The 26458-nt window shown below is 35.2% G+C and overlaps 1 pseudogene; it reads left to right on the top strand.

The window, feature by feature from the left end:
* The window catches only part of LOC105990530, a 188671-nt pseudogene extending 162824 nt beyond the window's left edge, over window positions 1-25847 (top strand).
* The last annotated feature ends 611 nt before the right edge of the window (window positions 25848-26458 follow it).

Here is a 26458-nt window from a genome sequence, read left to right as displayed (position 1 = left end):
TTCAAGGTCAGCCTAGCCAGAAACATTGGGAACATTTCATCTGAACTATTGGCTGTGGGTGGTGAGGTATACCCATCATTCCCACTGGTGCTGGCAAGTACTCATTGTAGGCTCAAAAGGCTTGTGAGTCATAAAGGTAGAACTTACTCACAGAACAAACAAGGGGCTAGAGTTGTAACTCAAGTGCTAAGAGTTCCTACCTTATGAGATCCGAGTTCAGTCCTTAGTGCTGCCACAAACAAGCACTTAATTTTCTTCGATTTATCACCTCTACTTCTTTAGAAAACATGTAATTGTTAATGACCTGCTTTCATTTTGAAGTACATGTACATCTTTCTGAAAGACAAATAATGCTTCTATCAGTTTAGGTTCAATGACTTTAGGATCCTCTATTGAAAGGTTCCTAATAGCTGTATGAGAGTGAAAGCCTAACTTCATTTTACCCTAACACTGATGCCTGTCACCAAGATATGAGATGTTTGCTTTCTAAATAGCTCACACAGATGGCCACTCCAATTATGAAGAAAATGTAAGAGGAGGTATGTGTGACATGACTGCTGCCATGTGTTCTTTCTCGAACACGGGGGACTGTTCATATAGAGCATATGTATGCAGTAGGTTGCTTTTATTAGGCCTCAAAAGTTTGATTTAGTTTTCCCTTTGAAATTGCTTAGCAATTGCATAGGGTGTATATCACACTCTTTTAATGCTTCCTGGATGATAAAATCATTTCTTTCATTTTTCTTTGCACAAGAGTTAGGGAAATTGTTTTTAGTTATATGGTCTCAACAGTTCACACACAAACACACATGTGGACATACATGCATGTACACATATGTACTCACACATACATGCAGCACAGTGTTACCATGCTTTTGAGAACTTGAGTTCTTGGCAAGGCCATATGCTGATTTATTTGTGCATCATCAAGTTGCATAAGCCACAATGAGACTGCAATATCCATCTGTTTTGTATATGGAAATAAAAGTTGTGATGTCTGACCTCAAGATATATGACTATACTAAATAGAATGTAGAAACCCAAACTGGAAGAGCTCAAATGGCTTCAAGTTGATACAGCAAAGCAAGAGCTTAAAGCTCTGTGTTAAAGCCACAGTCTTGGCACAAAGGAAAATAAAATGAAAGAGGGCTAAAGAATTTTTTTTTAAAGGCAGAAAGAAGCCAAAATATTTAATGGGAAAATGAGTAATTCTATGTATCCTTTCCTTCTTTACACTCAAAAACCTTATCATTGGTAGATATTTCCGAATTGTTTTAGAGTTCTCTGAGCTAAGGTTGTGTTGAAACTTTTTGCTGCTGGCAAATAGTTGTGCTCCCATTTCATGAAGCTGGTTAATTCCTCCTTGTGCTGAAACATTTGTGTGTGTAAAACCTTTCTCTTCCTTCTTGAGCTTGAGGACAGCATTTTTTTCCTTATTGCAAAGTCATCATGACAAATAACATGGCTTTACCATAAAGGACATACAAACTGCAGTGGCAATGTCATATCTGAGCCATGGCAGGAGATACAAGATGAAGAATAGAAGAAGATGGCATATTCATGCCTGATCACAACGAGCACATTATATGAATCTCATTCTTCAATAAAGGATAAAAATTTGCAGGTGCAGATATGTATGTGAATATATAAAGAGATTCAGCATATATTTATACTCTCATTGTTTTAGCTAGTTACTTCACTCCATATTAATTACTTTTAATACTTAACTGCAAATATTTTTGAAGGATCATGGTATTGCTCAGAAAGACTTTCCCCCCCACCCCCGCTAGAAACAACATTTTGTGTGTCACTAGTTAGATTTCTACAACATGCTTTGAAATATTTCAAAGTTTTTCTCTATGCATAACTCTTGAAGGGAAAAATACGATTTTTCTACACCATAAGATATCAGAGCATCTTACATGTGGACTGAATTACACAGTTTACTTCCCCATCTTAAGAGTGCAGTTGGGTGAAAAAGCTACCCATGGAAATTCATTTGTTTATTGAAATGTATTATGTTTTCCTTCATCTCATGGTAGGGTTAATTAGTAAAAATAAATAAAAAGGTGAAACAAGCACTTGGATTTGCATATACAATTGACTAAAATCTTAGAATGTATCATCTATTTCACTGAGTTCAGCCATGTTTTTAAGCATTTGACCAAAAAAACTTCCAAAAAACACAACCATTCTGATTATTAACAACTGAACTTTACCCTCTAGTAATTAACTTTACTGATAAAATGGAATAAAACTCAAAGGTATAATATTTTTGCTAAGCTTTTCATCTAGAGCCTCAGAATGGCTCAGTAGGTGCCTTTAACCTTTCCTCTTCAGTTATACTTTGACAGTGTTTCTGGCTTCTGGCTGGGGACCAGCTACAGACCACAATCTTCCTATCTTCAACTACTGCATAGCAGAGATTACAGATAAAAAACTGTCTCTGGCTTGTTTGCTGAGACAAAGTCTTCTTTACTTTGGCCTAGGCTGGCCTAAAGCCAGAAAAGTACCTGGGATGGCAGGCATAAATCATCATTTCTGGCCTCTGAAATTTTAATATTATTCTTTTGTTTGTTTTCTGTCCGTCTTGGGGCTTGAACTCGGGGGCCTGGGTGCTGCCCCTAAACATCTATGCTCAAGGCTAGCTCCTTGGGCCACAGTAACACTTCTGGCTTTCACTGAGTAGTTTGTTGAAGATAAGTCTCACCAACATTTCTACTGGGTTGGCTTCCAGCACTGAGCCTCAGATCTCAGCCTCCTGAGTAGTTAGGATTACAGGTGTGAGCCACCACCCCCAGTTCAATATTATTCTTGTGTCAGAGAGTATATACTTTGCACCTCTTCCTGTTAGCTTTTGGATGGTAACCATACAAATTAATCTTAAAGCAGAGAAGCAGACTGTATCTTACAAATTGTGGTCAGTTGATGAATGTATTAAGATCATAGTCAATTGATAATAATATGTTACAGATATTTAAAAAGAAGTTCATGATTAAATATTGCACAGTTATTTTTCAGGAACAATTTAGAAGGTATTTCATTTTCAGATCTAATTTCTATAGTCAAAAGACAGTACTTTGACATTGTAAGCCTTTTTAACTAGTGCTTATGATAGATGTAATAAAAATGAGGGAAATTAAAAGTTGCTATGTGCCATCTTATTCATATGAATAAAGAAAAGTTAATTATTATTCTTAACTTACCTGTTCATAACAAAAAGCCAGTGGGTAATAGGGAAACATTTTTCATATTTTATTTTACCAGCAATCTTTTTCCAAAGAAATGTAAATTTATACATGTTTAACAATTTCACTTTGAAAAGTATGTTGCATAGTATTAAGATGCAGACATTTTATTCACTGGCATAGAATGTAATGTCAAGTATCAGGCATGGTGCTGAATGTCTTTAGTCCCAACCACTAGGAGAAAAAACAGGAAGCCTGAGGATCAAGGCCAGTACTGACAAAAAGATAGTAGTCCAAGGCCAATGTAGACAATCTGAAAAACAAACAAATAACAAAAGAACTGAAGCCATATTGGACGTAATATAACTAATGTAGCAAAATAAAGGCTCTTTCTGATACCTTAGTCAATCAATGGGTCAATCAGCTCAACTTCGTTAACTATTGAATAATATCTAGCCAATATTTAAATGATTGTCATTTTTTCCTTATGCTACAGTTATATAATGCTGTATATATCAGTGCTAATTTTAATTATATCACTTAGGAAATATATTGTATTTGATGCAGCAACAAATTATAATAATAAATTCAAAATGTAGAATTATATTGACCATATACATATTGCTCTATATGTATTGTGGCCTCTCCATACAACTTTAAACTTCCCTAGAAATAATGGTATCCAACAACTCTGCTGTGTTTAAGTATTTGTCATTAGAAATATTTTTAAGTTCAATACATGCATATGAGTAGTTAATAAACTGTTTTTGAAGGTCACTTTGTACTATATTTACTATATGTGTATGCATGTATATATACATGCATGTATGTATGTGTGTATATGTACTATATTTACATTATAATGCCTTCTCTAATTTTACTTTAATTTTAAACATTGTGAACTCAGGACTAATTTCTATAAAGTAATAGATTCTACAGCCAAGATCCTATACACAAGAGGCTTAAAGAAATGTGACAGAAGGAAGTAGAAAATGGTATCTGCATCCTCAAAGACAAGAAGGAATTTCTGGCATCACCTGAAGAATTAGACAACCTGTGCCTGACACTAAGGCTGGATGAGTTGTGATGGCAGCTGGTGTAGAGAAGCCCAAGAGAGAAGCATCATGTGAAGAAGCTGAAATTGGAAAAAGAGAATCCAACTTTATTGTCAAAGAAAATGGACTTGAATGAAAGCCAGAGATTAGTTATAAGGTGAACATTTCCAGGAAAGTAAAGTTTCTTATATCCAAGACTTTGATTGGGGGTAGGAGCACAATGGAATCCCTGGATAGTTTTTAATGTCTGTTTGTTTGTTTGTGTTTTGTTTTGTCTTTTTTAAAATTGATAGGGTAAAGGTGACGTAAAGAGGATAATGAGTATCTTTCTTCTATAATAGTATCACCCCTTCCCTTGCCTTCTCCCAGTTTTTCCCTCTTAACCCCAACAACTTATATAGTTTATTTTCAACATAGAGTCTAGCACGTATCACTGCTGCAACTCTGTCCCACCACAGAAATGGTGAAACCTTAGGTAGTTTTAACATGCTAGAAAATGAGGTCATTTCACCTTCAAGATATAAGGTAGGGGCTGGGAAAGTGGCTCAGTGGTAGAGCGCTTGCCTTGCATGCATGAGGCCCTGGGTTTGATTCCTCAGCACCACATAAGCAGAAAAAGCTGGAAGTGGGACTGAGGCTCAAGTGGTAGAACACTAGTCTACAGCTCAAGAGCTGAGACACAGTGCCCAGGCCCAGAGTTCAGGCCCCACGACTGACCAAAAAAAAAAAAAAAAGACAGGTATTATGGAGAGTGATAGTAGGGGAAATTTGAGATGTTACTTTTGTGGATGAGTTTTTAAAGTAGTTTCATCTCTGCGTTGAATCCCTCATAGCTGCTACACATGCACACCCTGTTTTGTCCTACTTTGTATGTTGTAGGCTTCAAGAAAAATGGGTGCTATATCTGCACCATCCACCAAAACACTCTGAACTCGATTTATCAGAGAGTAGAAGTTCTACATATTTGAAAGAAACAAAATGAAGTTGCTTTTCCATGAACTGCTTGTATGTTTTTGCTCTCTATGACACTAAACTCTAAATGGCTGCTTCACTGTAAATGTATCCTAAAAATCTACTGAAGAATAAAGAAGCAAGATTTTCATACTTATATTATGACTGGGATCAGAGAAGTGAAAGATCACTGAGAAGGAAGACATAATTAGAAATACACTAAACATGAAGTTTAGTTAAACCCAACTTCATTTCAGACTCCAAGTTGACTCAGAAACCAAAGCCGTTGAATCATACTTGAATAAAGATATGTTCAAAGACTTAGAAAAACCAAATATTAATTGAAATGACCGAGAAACCCATGATAAATGCTTAAATATAGGACAAAAATTAAAATTTATAAGATTATTTAAATATAAATAAAATGGAGGAAAGAAGAAAATGAGGATTATTGAAGTCATTTCAGTGATTTTAAGCTGATTAGCTGAAACATTGTTTCTTGAATAGACTATAACAATGAGGGAAAAATATTAGTACTACACCAAGAAATTTTCTTGGTATTTTTCAGACTCTTCAAACTTTTCAAGATGTTGCTAGAAATTGCGAAAGTGCTATATGGGAAAGAAAACTTTTACTCTTTAATTTGATATTATACTATATGGCAGTTATGCTTTAAGAAATAATGTCAATTTAAGGTAATTTGGGCATGATTTTTGAATATATTTTTTGCAGGGGGGAGGAGTCCAGTCGTGGGGCCTGAACTCTGGGCCTGGGTGCTGTCCCTCAGCTCTTCAGCTCAAGGCTAGCGCTCTACCACTTGAGCCACAGCGACACTTCTGGCTTTTTTTCTTTGCTTATGTGGTGCTGAGGAGTCGAACCCAGGGCCTCAGGCATGCAAGGCATGATTTTTAAATGAGAATTTAATTTGTCAGTTAAACTCAACTATATACAAAAGGTTATTTCTCAATTCATAGAAATACATCTATGAATACATTTTTATTTAGTTGTGGCAAAATGGGGAATTGTTGCATTAACAAAAAGCTTATTTGTGCTGAAAATTAAATTTTAAAAATTTTTAATGATTTACCATTCTAGAAATCTATTGTACATATTTATCTGTATATGCATCGATGTATATTCATGCACATTAACTATCCTTTCTATCAATCATTATCTCCATTTCCATTCCTCTCTTCAAAAGATATCATGTAAATCTGTGAATAATTGGGTTTTATTTATGTATTATTAAGATATAAGTGAATGAAAAATAACAGTTATTGTTCATGTTTTTTCACTACATGGTTTTGCTTACATTGCTTTACTGTTGGTACCAAATATACCATTACCATAGTGTGCACATCCATCAAATGATAGAGATTAATTATTGTTTTGTAGTCACAGGCTTAAAATTTATGATTTATGGCTACTACCATCCATCTCTCTCACTACAATGATATATTTTATGAAATATATTTTCTATAAGATCTGAGAGTTTTTTTTCTTACTGAAGGCAAATTCCTAAGAAGAAACATGAACCAAAACAATAGGATGGATGGCTTTGTTCCTCTGAACTGTGAACTCCAGCCCCATCAGTCTAGAAGTTATCATCTAGACCATGAACTCTAGCCCTCTCTACCCTGCTCTTTGTTGGTTAAGCTTTCACGCTCAGCTTTCACCTTGAAAACAGCAACTGCCTTTATTGGGAAAATCTGGGCACTACCACGCATATTTTTAAATATATATATATATATTATTTTAAATATAATGTACAGAGAGGTTACAGTTACATGAGCAAGGTAATCAGTCCATTTCCTATGGAGCATTGTTACCCCCTCCTTTGTTTTTCCCCTACCATCCTCCCCACCTCCCCAGCTCCTCCTTTCCTCTCCCTCCCATAAAGTTCATTTTCAACCTAGTGTCTTGTACATCTTATTGTTACAATAGGTCATCCTGTATCATTGGTTATTTTCCTTCCCCTTTCCAAATTAGAAAAATGTATATAAAGATGCAGGGCACCAGAATCAAATACAGTGACAACAGGAGTTGTACCATGAGGGAAGAACATAAAAAGAAACAAAAAAATCACATAGTACATTATAGGTACATTAAAAGGACAACAAGAAACATAAAATCTCTTGTGTCCTATCTTGGGGTTCATTTCACTTAGCATCAGGTTATATGTCATAGGTACATAGCTTTTGACGTCTTCTGCTTGTCATAGACAGTTATTGCAGATGAGGGAAACCATGGGACCCCTATGTTTCTTTGAGTCTGGCTTACTTCACTTAACATAATTTTTCCGAAGTCTCTTCATTTCCTAACAAATGGGGCAATGTGATTCTTTCCGATGGAGGCATAGAATTCATATATATATATATATATATATATATATATATATATATATAATCACATTTTCTTGATCCATTCATCTACTGAGGGGCATCTGGGTTGGTTCCATATCTTAGCTATGGTGACTAATGCTGTGATAAACATTGTAGGGCTGGTAGCTTTCGTATCTTTTAAGGAAAACAACTGCTCCATTATCTTGTAACTTGTGTAGAATTGCTCTGCTTAATGCAAAGAGCGGTGCTATATAAGTTACAACTCTTGCTAGTGAAAAAACTTTCTAAATATTCACAGACTAAGCTTTCTTTGAAAGCAGTAGCTTAGATTTCATTTATTTGATTATGGCTACCAGGCAGTTGACTAGATATGGAAATTTAAAAAAAAGAAAGAAAGAGAAAAAAGAATATTAGAAGTTAAAAGGCGTGATGTTAATTTTGTTCAGTTTCGCTAATTAGCAATGGCTTGCTTCCAGCTACAAGTAACCATTAAACTTAAATTAAAGAGGACAAAGCTGGCAAGTACTTTGCTTAGAGCATGTGAGGTTCAAAAATAAAATGGTCTTTAGTTCACTGCTGATGACAAGATATTTCACAATAGCTATTAGGCCAGCTAAGTTTTTACACATTCTTGAGTATACTTTATTGCTACTTTGATATAAAATAGTTACTTTGATAAAACAACAACAACAAAACAGTCCCTGTATCTGTTCTAATATTAACAATTGAGCTAATATTATAGATACTAAGTAATCATAAGTTTTTGTACATATATGTATTTATAGACATTTATATTTATCTACAGTTTTATTGTTTCTTTGATCATTTTTACCCTATGTCTCTTAAAAGAATATTTGGGAATATATTTATACTGGGAAGTTTTCATTCTAATAAAGACAATTTGCAATCTATTTTAACAAATAGAGTAAAATAATTAGTTACTTTCAAAACATTAATAACTATCACTAAGATTTTCTGTTGAAAAGTGTTAGCTCTGCTTCTATGGTTTTTGTATATTATACAAATTGAGTTGATTTTCACTTAAACACTTGCATTTATTTTATGTTTCAGAAGCACAAAAAGATGCTAATGTGTTTTACACTTTACTAGTTTCTATATGTGATATATCTTGCTTATCTACTGATGTCTGAAAATATACCATATGTTTAGCATTAGAGAAAATAATATTTTTAAAGTTTCTGTACAGAGAAGGAAACACAGTGGGGAGAGGTAAAATTTATCATAATTAGTAAGAGCAAGCAATCATGAGTAAATTCAAATACCTTTTTATATTTTCTGATTTAAAATTCAATCTTTCAAGAACTCATTGTTAAATGAGAGCATTATGTTGCAAGAAAGAAGTCACTGGAACCAATTCAGTAGCAAGTCATTGGATAATTCTAAATACAATAATAACAAGCCACCAGCATCTGCTGGAAATGACTATTTTATATCCTCAACAGAGTGATCAAGGGCTGAATGAACATTAAAACTGAGTGATGTAGTGACACCTAGAATTAGTCCCTGAAGTTCAGGGTTGACTGAGCTTTAATTTGCCAGCACTCTCTTTACTACTCAATCCGCTCAGTCAATTGATAAATAAAATACCTCCGTTATCAGGCTGTTAATCTACTTTCATGATACTGAATTTTTAAAGCATTACATTATTTCTTTTTGTTTATTTGAACTTAAGATTGGGTCAAGTCAAATTTGGGAATTTGAGTACTTTAGTTATATAAACAACTCTTTCTAAAATCAACAGTATTGGGATGCTCATTTTCTTTAATAAAATATTTGAAAATTTCTATTTCATGAATATCAATGATTAGTTACTGTACCATATCTTTCTAGTAGAAATAAATGATGTATAAGTCATAGTTTAATGTCATTCACTTATATTCTCAACAAGAAATTTATTTTCCCCAAGTTTTTATTATGAATCTACAAGTCAAAAAAGCAACAATTTACCAAGATACACCATTTGATTTATTTCTGTTATTGTTTATAGATTTATAGATTATATTTCAGTGTTTAAAAAGTGCATACACACACACACACACACACAAACATACATCTATCCTCCAAACCCCTAGAAGTCTCTTATTTGTTTCTTTCCATCTGATAGCTACTTACACATTGATACAATTTTCTATATTTTATTTGTTTTGAAAAAATGTGTAGGAAGCATTTTATGACTCCATTTAAAATCCTTACCCAATTGTATACATAGAGTACTTTTTTCTCTGCACTTGTAACAGCTTATTGTCTTTTTTTCCTTTCCTTTCCTTTCCTTTTCTTTTTTCTTCATTCAAGGTAAGTATTTTTCCAGTCTTTCATATAGCAAATGATTTGGTTTGTAACTTGTGAATTATAGCTATTGTACTAGAAGTCTCATCTTATTTAATCCCTTTTAATTGACCTCAGCATGTTGATTCTAGCTAGTTCTATGGGCTATTTCAAAAACACTGCTGATGGTTTTTTTATTCCTTGGCCAATTCAATTCTTCCCCTGGGTTTCTGATTATTTATTTTGTACATAAGAGATTCCTGTTTAATCCCTGCTGATGAAAAAGAAATGTATTAGGCTTCTCTGGAAACTTGGCTTTCAGCAGAGGTGGTCAATCGAACTGAGCCTATATCTCCTCCTGATGCTGGGAAGTGAGGAGGGTGCTGGGAAATAAAGAGGGTGCTGGGAAGTACAGTGCCATAGAGAACTTTGTTGCTACTCTTGCTCATTGCAGACTATCTTGCCTACCAGTACCCTGGAGAAATGGCAAAATGTTTCAATAATATGTTGCTGCTACAGCTGCTTATCAATTAATCTACATACCAGATCTGGTTTATAGTGGTTGGTAGGGGATAACCAGGACTTTGTTATGACTTGTACTGTTAACATGTGCATTGTCCAGTGGTATTGTGAATTCTGAGGAAGGGCTGGGATAGATTTAGAGGCCAGATTTGGAGTCATTTCTCTGATTGTTATAGTGATTTGAATTATTTACTTGTAAGTTCCTATGTAAGGAAAGACAGATATCCATACTGTCCCCTTCCTCTTCTCCATTCCCCTTCCACTTCCTCCCTCCCTCCATTTCTTCCTTCCTTCCTTCCCTCCCTTCTTTGTTTTTCTTCCCTTCTTTTCCTTCCTTCTTCCTTCTTCATTTCTTAGTTTTCCTTCCTTCTTCCTTCTTCCCTTCTTTGTTTCCCTTCCTTTCCTTTCCTTTCATAAGGGCACATCTTATGCTCACACTTATTTATGGGATTACAATGATAAAAATATAATGAGTTTATTTAGGACAGTTAAAATAACTGAGCAATACAAATACATGTCTTAATTACCAGATTCCCTAAATACTAATTAGACTAAGGTGGTAAATGGCAAGTGAGAGAATACAAAGTTCAATGAGAACCTATAAGAAGGTGCTCTCTGAGGTAAAAGGTAAGAAATGAGCTTGTGGAGACTTGGCAAAGAATCTCAGGTAGTGATTACTGTCTATACAGAATCTGTGTTGGGAGAGATCATGCTGGGATCAGGATCAGCATGAACTCAGTGGGGATAAGCCAGTGGCATATATAAGAGAAAGAATTTAAAAGGCAGCCAGGGACACACTATGAGAGCTATGTCCAAAATAGATATGATTTGTTTGTTTACAAGGAATTTTGGTAGGGTAATTATATGACTTAAGTATTTTATGATTGTATTAAAGTAATTCGTAACAGAAAACAGGATTTAAAAATGATCGAAGCTCGTTTTAAGTTACTACCTAACATATAGAACAAGCCAACATATTGTTGGCCCGAACATAGGTGTTTTTCCTATGAGATCAACATTTCCAGGAGAGCAATGTTACGTGCCAGAGATTATTATACTGTCAATAGACATTTTCGTTTAACTAAATAATTTATGGATAAAAATATTAATAAAGCTTAAGTGCGTCTTATAGTTACTTTGATGCTGTTGTAGACAATCTAAATAAACAAATAGGCATCTTCTATAGAAAACTTGGCACTATATTAAACATAATATGTCTATTTCTAGCAGTATGGTCTGAATTTTTGTTGAAAAAAATATGATATTAAATACTTGAAAAGTGTGTTTTTAAGTGTACCTGTTAACTGGAAAGAGGTAAGGAGTACCAAGGCCAAAATCTAACAGAATGCAATCACTCAGATATATAAAATAAGCCATGAAGCCAACATTCACCTTGAAGGCATTTGTCAAATTTAGTGAACTCAGGAATTGTTTTCAGTGTCTTGAGCCTCAGGGGTAGGCAGACAAAGCCTAAGACCCAAGCAAAATCAAATGACTAATCATATACCCTGAAACTCTGGACCCCAAAATTGTTTACTCACAAATTTGAATTAACTCCTTTAATAAAATTTTGATCTCTACCCCCTATTATCACTCCATTAATAGAATTCTATTGTTATCACTGGCTAAGAACAAAAAGAGAAATGGGAAAATCATTTTAAAAATCAACAACTGTTGTTAAAATAAATTACTGTTAGCACACATGGAAAAGAAATATCAATTCAGACATGGCTCTTTAATATAACAGATAGTTGACCTTGGGTTGTTGATAGAAACACATATAAATATGTTTTGGAAGAAAATATCCCAACATAATCCTCAGGTTAAAAAGACAACAGGTAGATACATATAAACAAAGAATTAATCTAAATAATATTTGTATTCATGGTTCTATAAACAAAAACTAACAAAATACAGCATAGACTTTTATATTTTATCGTATCAAGTCCATCATGAAAATGGAACATTATATCATATCGAGCTATATTAAAAAATAAGCAAAAAGAAGTACCTGAGAATTTATATATGAGCTTATATGTATACTATATGATATATACTATATTATGTATCGTATATGTTTTGCATATATTATACAGATTTAGATAACATATTACATATTGTACTTGTTACATATATTATGAATATAGCATGATATAAATTAGTAAAAATCATGGCTAGCCATGGTAGCATATGGCTAAAACTCCATTTCTTGAGATGCCAAAGATAAGAGTGATGGTACATGTTTGTATTCCTAGATATGGAGGAAACTTAAAGAGTCATAATCCAGGTTGGTTAGCAAGAAATTCAAGACCTTATCTGAAGATTAAGTAAACCACGAAGGTCTGGGTAATGACACAAGTTGTGTAGTGCCTGCTGAGTAAGTACACGGCAATAAATTTAAACTCTAGTACAGCCAAAAAAAATCTACTAATAGATGCATAGTGAAATGAATGAACCAGTTTCCATCAATTTTAATATACTATAACAGTGATAATAAATAAATCATTGCTATAAGCAGATAGTATTTGAGAAAGAAAGTTTTAGGGGAAAGTAGTAACACAAATTGAGTACTGGTTACATGAGTTTTGGCATACGTATTCAAATCCTCATAAAAACCACACATATACATGAATATCCAGTATCTTGTTTGTCTGTGTATAGGCTGAAAGTGAAGAGCATGATTCACAGAGCTTCGAATGTAGTGATGATCTAGATGGTGTTCCTCTGCTTGATAATGTATTGTGACTTGTGTATATATTTTATGAAATTGTATGTGTGCTTTAGTGTGCCTTAATATGATTTGTTAAGTTTACATGATCAACAATTGGCCTATTATATCTGGCTATACCTCATTTTTTATTATTAACTCAGTAATGTTAAGGAGGAAGATATTTCTTTTTTTAAACTCAACATATTAATTACTACTCTATTCTAAAAAAAATCAATTAATCCAAAACACTCAGGAGACATTGAATTATTTGAGAGATAGTTTGTTGGATAATATCATAGCCTTTACTTACATGGATTCACAAATTGTGATGGTGAAATTTGGTGGGTTCCTCAACATATATTCATCTTCTGATCAAAATATGATGGTGTCGTGCATGACTATATTTCTTTTAATAGGTTAGAAAATAATGGACCTTGTGCTTAATTTTGCCTTTCTCCTTACTCATTATAGATATGTTGGGAGGTATGCAAGTAAAGACAAATACATTACCTGAAGTCTGGTAGACTCAAGGGAGAACCAACATAGTGTAATTTCTTTAAAAAGCAATGTTAAATTTCAGCAACAACAAACACCAGAAAAAATTAATACTTTGAAATGATGAGGTGGGTTCAAGGAGAAAGGGTTAGATGCATGAAGAAGAGAAGGTGGAAAATTCAGTCAACAAGTCAATGTATATTCTACAAAATTGAGAAAAGTGAGGGAAGGAGTGGATTGTGAGCATTGGATAGGAATTTTGAAAGGAGTGACATTGATCAAGATGCATTGTATTCAGAAACTGCTTTATTGAATGGCAAGTCCTTTGTACAACTACTTAAAGATTAAACAAAAAAAAACTATATGTAGCTAAAGGAGAAAATAAATTGTTAGAATCATTCGATTTTGGTGTAGATATATAATCAGTTTCAACATAACCACTAAATTCCTTGAAACTAACAAGGGATATGTCATGTGAAGTTTCAAGAATACAATTAAATGGTTCATTCAAACTCTTCAGATTTAATCTAATAGGCTCTAGATTGTTGTATAGTCTCAAGTCCGTAATGGAACAAATTGTGCTAACTTAAGCATATTTTGTATCAGTATATAATCTACTTAAAAATGAATTCTAAGTATGTGAAGAATGGGAAATGTTGTAAATTGACACATGCTGGAATTAATTTCATTATGCTAAATGAGTCTTAGAAAATATATCATAGTATTTATCCATGTGCGATGCTGTCAAGTGGAAACTATTGCTATGGAAAAAATAAATGTGAGGTTAACAAAGTGAATTCACACAGGGAGCATTTAAAGTCTTCCAAATTAATGTAAGATTCAACATTTGGTGGAAAATGTAACCACATTAGAGGCATTAATGAACTGTGTGTAACTAAGCTTCCTTTCCACAGCAGAAAGTAAGTCTAATTTACTGAGGTTTTCAGGAATTAACCAGGAGTCACAGGCAAGAAAAAACAGTTGTGCTTTTACACTTCACAATCCAGCAAATCTAAGCCATTCTTACTGGTTTGTACCTTACACAAAGAATTATACCTCACAAGAAGAGCAAAGTGGGCTTTTAAGGAAATGTATGGATTGCACATTTAAGCACACTTCTCTCTCTCTTTTTTTTTTGTCAGTTGTGGGGCCTGAACTCTTGGACTGAGGGCTGTCCCTCAGCTCTTCAGCTTGAGCCACAGTGCCACTTCCGGCTTTTTCTGTTTATGTGGTTGCTGAAGAATTGAACCCAGGGCCTCATGCATCAAGGCAAGCACTCTACCACTGAGCCACCTTCCCAGACCCAACTTCCCATATTTCAAAGCATATTTAAAACATTGAAAAAAATAGCTAATAAGAGAATTAATATCAAGAATTAATATAGAGAGTTACTATAATATAACTGTGTGCTCCTTAGAACAGTTGTTTTTTGTTGGTCATGGGGCTTGAACTCTGGGCCTGTGAGCGTCTCTCAGCATTTCAGCTAAAGATGAGTGCTCTACCACTTGAGCCACAGCACCACTTCCGGTTTTCTGGTAGTTAATTGGAGATAAGGGTCTCATGGACTTCCCTGCTCCGTCTGGCTTTGAACTGTGATCCTCAGATCTCAGCCTCCTGAGTAGCGAGGATTACAGGCATGAGCCACCAGCACCTGGCCAATGTAGTATTTGAATATACGTGTATGCATAAACATTGTGAAGTGATTACACTTATCATCTTAAATTTATATATTTATCACCTTGTGTGGTTAGTTATTAGTATATATGCATGAACACTAACAGTTTATTTCCTTAGGAGATCACAAGACTACAATAAATTATTATTATGCACATTCCATTCTGGGAATTACTTGTACTAATATGTAAAGTCTACACCATTTGATAAACACTTTGCTATGTTAATGTTACCATACACTCCTTGGCAACCGTCATTTTACATATTGTTATTATTATTTCCACATTTACATTTTTATTTCCTGGTTTTATTTATTTATTTATTTATTTTGGTGCCAGTCCAGAGGCTTGAACTCAAGGCCCGGGTTCTGTTCCTAAACTTTTTTTTGTTCAAGGCTAGCATGCTACCATTTGAGCCACAGCTCCACTTTAGGCTTTTCCTGAATAGTTTTTGGAAAATAAGAGTCTCATAGATAGTTCTGCCCAGACTGGTTTTAAACTGAGATTTTCAGATCTCAGACTCCTGAGTAGTCGGGATTAAAGGTGTGAGCCATGGGAAGCCCCTTTGTTTCTCCTTTAAGATTCCAAATATAAATAACTGGGCTTGAAGTATTTGTCATTCTTTGCCTTATTTGCAGCCATCAGCACAATGCCCTCAGGTTCTCCCATGTCATTGTACTTGGAAGGATTTCTGGTTTATTTATTTATTTTTGTTTGTTTTGTTTTTTGTCCACCATGGGGCTTGAAATCCGGGTTGTTATTTAATAGAATCAATAGATTATCTAATATAATGACATGAAAATTGGATCATATTGTTTGAGGAATAATTATAAGAAGAATGAAATTGTTCTTCTGAATGATTAAATCTACTCTTAATTGGGTCATGGCTTGTAGAATTATTGAAGATTGACTGAATTTTACTTAGCCATTCATCTCTTGATAGTCACTGAAAATATAATCAAACCTTGGCTATGGTCAACAATATTGCAATAAACAAAAAAGTACAAGTATTGATTCAAGATAATTTATCTTCTGTGGATATTTGTCTAGTAAAGGGATTGCTTAATCTTCAGGCAGTTTTTGGTATAAAAATTATTAGGAATATATATATTCGGAATATATATATACATATATAGTTTTTCACAATTGACGTACCAATTTATATTCATTCCCAGTGAGAATATGCGAGTGTCCTTACCAACTTTCATTATCAATTTATATTTATATTAGACCTCCTAACATGTCTTTAGTAATAATCTCATAAAGATTTTTATTTGAATTTCCCTATTAGTGGCCTTTCAAAACACCTGTTCTCTATTTACATATCTTCATTGAAAAAGATGTCTACACAGAAAATCTGCCCATTTAAATCAAGTCATTTTGGTATTAAACCATATGAAAAAATATATATTTTAGATATTTATCCCTCATGAGAAATATCATTTGCAAATGTTCTTCTTTTTTATTTATTTTTTTGGTCTGTCATGGGGCTTGAACTCTGGACCTGGGCCCTGTCCCTCAGCTCTTCAGCTCAAGGCTAGTGCTCTACCTCTTGAGCTACAGCACCACTTCCGATTTTCTAGTGGTTTATTGGAAATAGCAGTCTCATAGTCTTTCTTGCCTGGGCTGACTTTGAACAGTGATCCTCAGACCTCAGACTCCTGAGTAGCTAGGATTACAGGAGTAAGCCACCCGGCTGCAAATGTTCTTTCACAATATTATTTCACGATAAAACTTTTAGCAATGTACATGAGGAAAAAAAGTTACAGCATTGTGATAGAGGTGAAGAAGATGGATGACTGACTGATATTACTGTATATTTCTCTTCATGAACATATTTGATGGATCCAACTATCATCACATCTAACTTCCTAAAGAAGTCAGACATGGTGGTAAAGCATATGTTGATCCATTAGTTCCCTATGAACTCACCAGTGAGCACTGGAAGTTACAATTCTGCAGACAATATGCCTGGGCTCTGAATGTGGTATGGATAGAGTTGGGCTAGAGAAGGTTTAGCCATACAGAATCTCAAATCCAGCCATAGCAGTCATTGGAGAAAGCTAAGCAGGCCAGAACTACCACTGCACAAAGTCTCCATGATGTTCTTAGTCCTATCTACATTTTTTGTTACCTGTATATTTTCAGATTCATGTAATACATGCTTTCTCCTTTATTTCGAGTCTAAAGGTGTTTGGAAAAATGATGGCAGTTGCTTATCAGGGATTTCTGTGTTCTTACAGGGGACTTTGTTAGCTGTGATTGCTTCTATTCCTAGGTTCTTCTTTCTGGGTCGAGTAGGACCTGGCTATAGTGTCTTAAGCACTGTGATTAAATATTGGATACCAAGCCAATCTATCCTGTCAAGTGATAAGAATATATGTTAAAATCAACCTACGAACAAGTGTTGCCTAAGCAAGAAAATACCAACTGAAATGTCATGGGAGAAGAAAATATCTACAGGAAATGCTTGTCTATCAATCCCAGTAAGAGAACAAAGGTAAAAATTTAAAAAGTCACAATGTGTCCTTCTGTAATAAAACATTCCACAATAAAGTACATAATATAAATTAATGCAAGGATTAAAAGAATATTGATAGGAATGATTGATGAAATTAAACCCAGATACCCCTCAGTAGATGAATGGATCAAGAAAATGTGGCATATATACACAATGGAATTCTATGCATCTATCAGAAAGAATGACATTGCCCCATTTGTTAGGAAATGGAAAGACTTGGAAAAAATTATATTAAGTGAAGTAAGCCAGGCCCGAAGAAACGTAAGTCTCATGCTTTCCCTTATTTGCAATAACTAGTATATGTCTGAGACAAGCAGAAATGGTCAGATAAGTTGATGATAGGTGAAATGAACCCTAAGATAAGGATTCAAACGTTTTTTTCTTTCTTGCGATTGTTTCTAACATATTTAGAAGATGATTTCTTTGTTGCTTTGTATGTTCTCCCCCTTTACAACTTTACAACTTTGGTGTGCATGGGAGGAGGCGCAAAACCTTGCCTATGTAATTGTAACCCCTCTGTATGGTATTTTCACAATTACAAAAAAGAAATTAAATAGAACACATGAATAAATAAAAAATATAAAAATAAATACTTTAGGTAACAAAATAATCAAGTAATTTTTTTTTAAATTAGGAAGACAATGTAAGACAAGATGCAAAAGGAGAATTAAATGAATATGTGTAAATCCTAAAAAAAAATCATATGGAAATCCTAGAAATGAAAAGCTCAAAAGCACAAATAGAAAGCTCAGTCAAAGCCTAGCTAGTATAGTAGAATAAATTGGAAGCAGACTGTCAGGTATTAAGGATAAAGTAGAGGATTTAGATCACTAAGGAGACGATAAAGAAAAAATATTTCATGAATTACACAACTTTCTAGGGGGGAGGTTGTTGTTGAAATAAGCTGGACCCTAAGAAACATAGGTTTCATAGTTTTCATTTGTAATAATTAGTATATATCTAGTATAGTCCTAGCAGAGGATCACTATAGCTCAATAGCTATGTAATTTGACTATATAAAATGATTCTAATAGACATTTATCTGAACTAGGGAAGGGAAAGGGAACAACAAAATGGAGATACAAAGGACAGAGGGGGAAGCAATGCATCAGTGATATTCACAAAACAGTATGTTGGAAATAATTTTTATAACTTTAGGGGGAGTTGGGGGTAAGGAAAGTGGGAGAAAAATGAGGGAGTGGGTAAAAAGTTTGACAAGAAATGTATTCAATACCTTACTTATGTCATTGTAACCCCTCTGTAAATCACCCTGACAATAAACATTTTTAAAAAATGATGCTAATGGAAATGAACTCCAAGATATGGAAACAATAGTTGTTTTTTTTAAATAACATACTTTGTTATTTCTTTTTTCTTTCAACTTTTCCTTTGGTTTATCTCCTGTTGTCAGTTTGTGATTTTGGTACCGTTTATTTTGTATATGCGTTCATCTGATTTGGGGAAGGGAAGGGAAATCACAGAAATGGTGAGACAAAGGACAAAGGGGGAACTGATACAACAGTGATACTCACAAGACACCGTATTGGAAATGAACTTTACAGTTTGGAGGGTGGGAGTAGGGAAGAAGGGAAGTGGGAGTAGATGACAGAGGGGTGTAACAATGTTCATCAAGAAATGTACTCATTACCTTACTTACGTAACTGTAATCCCTTTGTACATCACCTTTACATTAAAAAAATAAATTAACAAAAAGAAAAAAACTACTAAGAAAATACAAATGGAAATTTCAACCTTTGGCATACCATTTAAAGACCAAAAGTAGGAATTGTGCCAAATATGAAGGGGAAGATATACAACCTAGAGTCAGAGATAATATAGTGAGTAAAATAATCAAGAAAGTGTTGGGAAGGTGGCTCAGTGGTAGAGTGCTTGCCTTGCATGCATGAGGCCTGGGTTAGATTCCTTAGTACCACATAAGCAGAAAAAGCCAGAAGTGGCACTGTGGCTCAAGTGGTAGAGTACAAGACTTGAGCTGAAGAGCTGAGGGACAGTGTCCAAGCCCAGAGTTCAGGACCCATGACCAATAACAACAACAACAACAACAACAAAAAGCTTCTCCAGTCTTCATAAGGAGAGATCATCCAGGAACTATAGTATTTCAGCACACAAAATAGGCAGGATCAGAAAAGAAAATCTGTTATAGTTTACTATGTCCATCCAAATAATTCAACTTTATGAAGTAGGAATGAAAATACCCAGCAAGAAACTCTAAAGAAATTGACAATCACGAAACCAATATTTAGAAGATATGTAAATGATTTTACTCACAAGAGGGGAAGTTAAACCCGTCCAGGAAACATTAAATTTTGATAGTTCAGTAGATTAGCAAACAAGTAATAGTACATAAGCAAACATTGTACAAACAACTAAAATACTACATAATTTCAGATGACTTTCATTTACTAAATGTTAATGGTGTCAATTCTCCAAAGAAAAGACATCAAATGATTGTATGGATTAACAAAATAAGATCTAACCATTTTTACCTGAATAAAAAGTGCATCTACTAAAAAGGAAAACACTAGCTTAGTGTGAAGGAACTGAAAAAAGATTTTCAAAGTATATGGTCAATAAAAGCTGGCAAAAGTAGCTATATATTCATATCTGAGCAAGCAGAGATAAGACTAAATTTACTCAGAAGAGACAAAGAATAGTATCTTGTAATTAATCCACTAATCCATTACCAAATGATAGCAATTGCTAACAAATACACAGCATACATTAGTGTACCCACCTTCAGGCTGTGATTCACCTACCTCCACTTCCTAGTTGTTGTGATTACCAATATGACTGGCAGATATTTGCCATGTGGATAGTCCTGACATAATTTCTCTTATAAAACATTACAAACTGTTTTTCTCTTAAAAGGTATTTAGAGTGTAATGCTACCTATATTTTAGTTCATTCATAGATATTTTTCAAAGGGTTTGTTAACTACAACAGAATATTTTAAAAAAATCATTTCCAGAAACAAAGTCATTTTGTCAAACCCAGAAACTGAAAACAATTGAATATGCCAGAATAAACAATCCACGAAGTGATGGCACTGTAAGAAAGTTTCAAAAAAGAGGCAAAAATTCAGAAAAGAAAATTGAGTTACAGCTGATATCTCCAGACACAAAGGCATGTTTATTTTACACAAACACGACAGACAGACAGGCACACACACACACACACACACACACACACACACACACACACAACATAGAGAGAGAGAGAATAAAGCAAAAGTAAACATTTATTGATGGTAAAGAGTGTAAGAGTTTCTAAAAGTATTGCAAAATTCTTATAAAACATAAATGTGAATAGATGCAAATCCAACCAACCTGTGATGAAACAAAATATAAACTTGAAACTTATTTTAAAGTTTATAGAAATTTAAATGGGTTTATGGAAATTTAAATGTTGATAATAGACTCTAATAAAGATAATGTACTAAATTGTATTTGTGTTAACTAATTGAATACAATCTATACACTGATTTTGGGCTAGGAAATAAAAATAATGTCTTAAAATACATATGAGAAATTTACAATATTTTTATCTCCTAGAGACAATTATGATAGATAGAGAGGGGTACCATTTAGTTTAAATATCCTGAGATCTTTACAATTTGGAAACAAAATCTAGCTATACATGAAGTCCAGCCTTTAAATTTTCCCCTACAAGCCTTCCAAGTAGATAAATTTTTCAATATGTGACTCCTGCCTGACAGTAGGAGAGATGATCATAATTTTCCATTTTCTTAAATAATTTTATTGTGTACATATTTTTCATGTTTCATTCCTATACTTTACATTTATTTGTGAGTCTGTTAGAATAGTTTTAGGCCCAAAGCCCAAATTCCAGTATTCCATATATCGGGTCTGGTCATTTACCACAATATTCCACTAAAGACATAAATATTGGGAAAGGTAAGAGAAATGGGAATTAATGTTATAGTGACATGGCAGGGAACATTTAGGTTAATGGTAAGAAACTTATTCCAAACCAGCTTCACTATATAGATGTGTTTGTTTGTTTGTTTAGATTGACATGAAGAAAGAATTAAGAACACGAAATATGCATAATTATGAATATATACAATTATTAAACAATTGCAGTCATTCATATGTTGCTGCAATGGTGGACAAAGGTGGTTGTCACAAAAAATCATTTTTTTCAGGATCTAAGTGGAACTTTTTTTATATTAAGAGTTCATTTTTGCTTGATAAATGCTACATCCTGAAGAAGAGCTGCTGTTCCCTTCCTTCAGGATAGTCTTTTTTGTAAAAGATGGTATCAGATCAGTACTTTCCTTCCTAAAACACATTCACCATGAAAGAGAGAGAGAAAGAGAGACAGAGACGGAGAGTCAAAGACAGAAACAGGAAACAGAGAAAGGACAGAGAGAGACTCAGAGATAAGGAGAAAAAGAAATGCTAAACATTGTTCTTGTTTTCATTAAATTTGTGGGCCCAAGTAAACAGAGGTTTTCAGCAAAAGCAGTTTAAGTACCTCTTACATTTCTTATTGGGATTATGAGGCTGAATTTCTTGTGCTAATTCATCTCAACTGTAGGAAAGATCCCGGTGTGCAGGAGACATTGAATCTCCCAGGATTCCACAGGGGATTTGTTCCTACCTTAGAAAAGTTTTCCTTTTATTAAAATCCATCCATCCTAATGATTATCAGCCCATTTGTTAGTACCAGGTTAACCCTAGCGACATATCTATGAGAAAATAATTTTTTTAAAAGTCCTCCAACACACTCAAACTGGTTTTGTTCTCTCCTGAGGAAGATTTGATTGAAAGTTACTAGGGAATAATATTGAAACCATTGCTATGTGGCTACCCCAGTCTTGTTTAACCCCAAATCGGAAAATTTACATATGCTCATAAGCGAAAATGAAAAATTTAAAAGATACTGTGCCCAGAAATGTGCTCAATTTCCTTTGTGTGCAGAGGCTTATCTAAGAGATAAGGGAGTTGAAAGGAGAAGAAAATTCCTGTTCAGACCTTAAAGAGGATGCTGAAGAGCAGCAATTTAGTGCATTATTTCATCCCAAGTCTGCTCCAGGTGGAGAGTAAAAGAGATTGACCATATGAAGTACTTTCATTTTGTGGTGGTTGTTGTTGGCTATCTCAATGCCTATGGGCTGCTCAGACAGGCTTGGCTTAATCTGCTTTAGATGATTCATACAGTACCCTTCCCAGATGACTTGATCTGTCTACAAGCTATGAAGATACTTCCCCTGTCTCCAAGGAGCCTTTCTCCCATCATGGACGCTGTGCACAGGTGTCTGCCAGGTTTTTGGTGGGTACAAGAAGCCTGCCATGTCCTTAAGTTGGTCAGACTGTGCAGTATCCCCCCTTGTGTGGCTCAAGTCCTGAGGGTCACTCTCTCAGATGGTTTTATTTTACCTTGTGATTTTTTTTTTTAGCTTAGGTAGAACAGACTGATCAGGTTGTACTAATTGCTAGTAACATGGAAAGCTGCTGGCAATAAATCTTGCCAGCAGCTGGGGCTGTAATCCTGAGGGCAGCTAGCAGCCCAAGAGCTATAGAGAGCAACAAAAAGTGTCTGGGAGCAGCTTTGCTTGGGTGTTGGAAGAATTCCAGAGAGATGCCAGTTGCTACTGGCTCTGTCTACTTGGGAGCCAGAGCTATTACTGGGAGCCGAGAGCCACTGGCACTCAAAACTCAAAGCTACAAACACTAAAGGAAACATATCTTGCTTTATCCCCCCTTTGATTTTTATCCAAGAAGAGCAAAAGAATCCTCATCCAATTACTAACACTCTAACAAAATATCTTATCCTGAATAATACATGAACAATGTAGCTTAATACTTGTAGTCCTGGAGGCTGAGAAATCTTAGGTCAAGAGGACAGCTGACTTAATTTGTAGCCTTACACAGCAGGAGGAGACAAACATGCTCCCTTGAACATCTTTTATGAGAACATTCATTAATGTTTATATAGAAGGATGAAGACTCATAACTTAAGCACCTAAAGGATTTGTCTCTTAATATTCATTCATTGGAAATTCTGTTTTAGAATATGACTTGTGGAGTGATTCAAACTTTAAGACCATGCTACATATTTTTCATTTTTTCTTCTCTTCAGCCAAGGAATGAGTGCCTACAGCCAGTCAAATGAAATATATATATATATATATATATATATATATATATATATATATATTTGTGTTAGTAGCTTCAGGTTCAGTCTGTGGTTTACATTGGACAATACCATGCTGTCCTTTATTAAATTCCATCCCTAATTTTTGTCCTTTATCTGCAATAATAGCTGTTACTCCCAAGCTCCTTAAAGAAAAATAATCATAAAGTGCACTTGGTATAGAGTTAAAATATCCTTAAGAAAATTACATTCTATCATCTCTTTGAAATTAGAATCAAGATGAGATACTATAGGTAACTATATGTACAGGATGAGAGTTTCCTTTAAACAAATAGTAAGAAACCACTGATAAAATGTGTTAATCCAGGAACCAGTAGCTCAAGCATTAATCCTAGCTACTCAGGAGACTGAGATGGGGGAATCATTATTCGAATCCAGCCCAGATGGATCAATCTATCTATCAGATATCGATCATTATCATCTATCTGTATGTCCTATTCTATTTCATTTCTGTATTATCAATTTCTGCTTATCTGTCTGTTACTGTTTATTTTTCTTTCTAAATCAGTATATGTGGAAGAACTCTGATTCTGTCAATTATCTCTGTGGAAAATTTTGTATTATGTTTAACTCTTATTCTTAGCAAAGACATTTTTTAAAAAAGATTATCTTTGTAGTGATCTGAAAAGTTTACTATTTTCATTTCTTCTTCACTGAGCTAAACTAATTATCTGTATTTTTGTTTTTGCTTGTTTCTTTTTTTATTCAGAGAGGATTCTTTTTAATCTAATCACAAATCAAGAAGTTTCTACTCCAGGCCGCCTGACGCAGGGCTCGGGTCGAGCCGGGCCGGTGCCCGCCGCCTTGCCCGCGGTCCCCACGCCGTTCCCGCACTCCCGGTTAGCCCCGCTCCAGCCACTCGTCAGACTGCAGCTGCGGCAGTCTGCGGTGCATCCGCGTCGCCTTCCCGGCCCACGATGCGCTGACCCAGTCGGCCTCGCCACGCTGGGGCGCTTCCCGGGTCTCCGGGCCGCTCGCTACCGCGGTGCTCCTCCAGGAAGTGCCAGGCTCCAGGCCGCTTCCTCTGCCCTGTCCTCCCGGACTGAGCCCCACTCAAGCACACACAACCCCCCTCGTCCTCGCTCCCAGCCCGGGCCAAGGCGGGGCAAGCAAAGGTGGTGGAGAAGAGCCCGGGAAACTGCCAGAGCAGGCAGAAGAGGAATCCCAGGTTTTGCATGGAACTGGCCACTGTAAGTGGTTCAATGTACCCATGGGATTTGGATTCATCTCTATGATAAACCGAGAAGGACGCCCCTTGGATATTCCAGTTGATGTATTTGTACACCAAAGTAAACTTTTCATGGAAGGATTTAGACGTTTAAAAGGAGAACCAGTGGAATTCACATTTAAGAAATCTTCCAAAGGCCTTGAATCAATACGGGTAACAGGACCAGGTGGGAGTCCCTGTTTAGGAAGTGAAAGAAGACCCAAAGGGAAGACACTACAAAAAAGAAAACCAAAGGGAGATAGGTGGAGACGGCAGGATTTACTGATGGATCAGATGTGGACTGTGAGAGAAGAAGAGTCCAGGATGTCTCCAAGATGCTACAACTGTGGCAGCCTTGACCATCATGCTAAGGAATGTAGTCTACCTCCTCAGCCAAAGAAGTGCCATTACTGTCAGAGCATTCTGCACATGGTTGCAAACTGCCCACATAGAACTGTTGCCCAGCTGCCTGCCAGTTCTCAGGGAAGACAGGAAGCAGAGTCTCAGCCATGTACTTCAGCTTCCCCTTCAGAAGTGGGGGGTGGGCGTGACTGCACATCACCATCATTTCCTCGGTCAGAGATCTCAGAAAGGTCAGGCAGGTCGCCTCAAGAAGCTTCCTCTCCAAAAGCATCTGTAGCACCGGAAGAGCCAAACAAAAAGGGGCCTTCCGTTCAAAAAAGGAAAAAGACATAATGCTTGTTAACATCTCTCTCTCTCTTTCTCTCTCTCTCTCTCTCCCTTCTCTCCCCCACCTCCCTCCCCTGTTGCAAAGTCTACCTCATGCAAGTACAAGGAAACAGTATTCTACAGACTGCAGATTACCCAGGATTTTAACTACTGTTGAGTAACTGTGAGTTTTTTAAAAAGACAAATCACTCTAAGCAAATTATATTTCGCAGGGTGTCATGTTTTATGTAATTCAAAAGAGCTACTATGTATGTGGATACATGCATGTGTGCTTTTAAAGGCTTTTACAGAGGACTGTAGGTATGTATATAAAGAGCTTTTTCTTTATATATGTGTATATGAATATAAGCACACACCCACACATAATTGGAGATCTCTAAGAACTAAAACTCCATGTGAAACATTTAGGATGGCTTCAGAAATAATCCCTGGAGTTTTTCTTTAAATACCAGGTTTTGTATTACATAAAAATAAAAACATGACTGTTAACTTTTGGGTGAACCAAAGGATCTCAGATCTCAGAGCTGCCAATCATATGGTACTAAAGGTTTCTTAAAACATCCAGTTTTCTCCTGGGTCTGGGATTGCCTCTTTTTCTTGATACTTACAGAGTGTTT

Source organism: Dipodomys ordii, unplaced genomic scaffold (assembly GCF_000151885.1).
Source record: "Dipodomys ordii isolate 6190 unplaced genomic scaffold, Dord_2.0 Scaffold65, whole genome shotgun sequence".
NCBI lineage: Eukaryota > Metazoa > Chordata > Mammalia > Rodentia > Heteromyidae > Dipodomys > Dipodomys ordii.
This window is presented reverse-complemented; position numbering and strand designations above follow the sequence as displayed.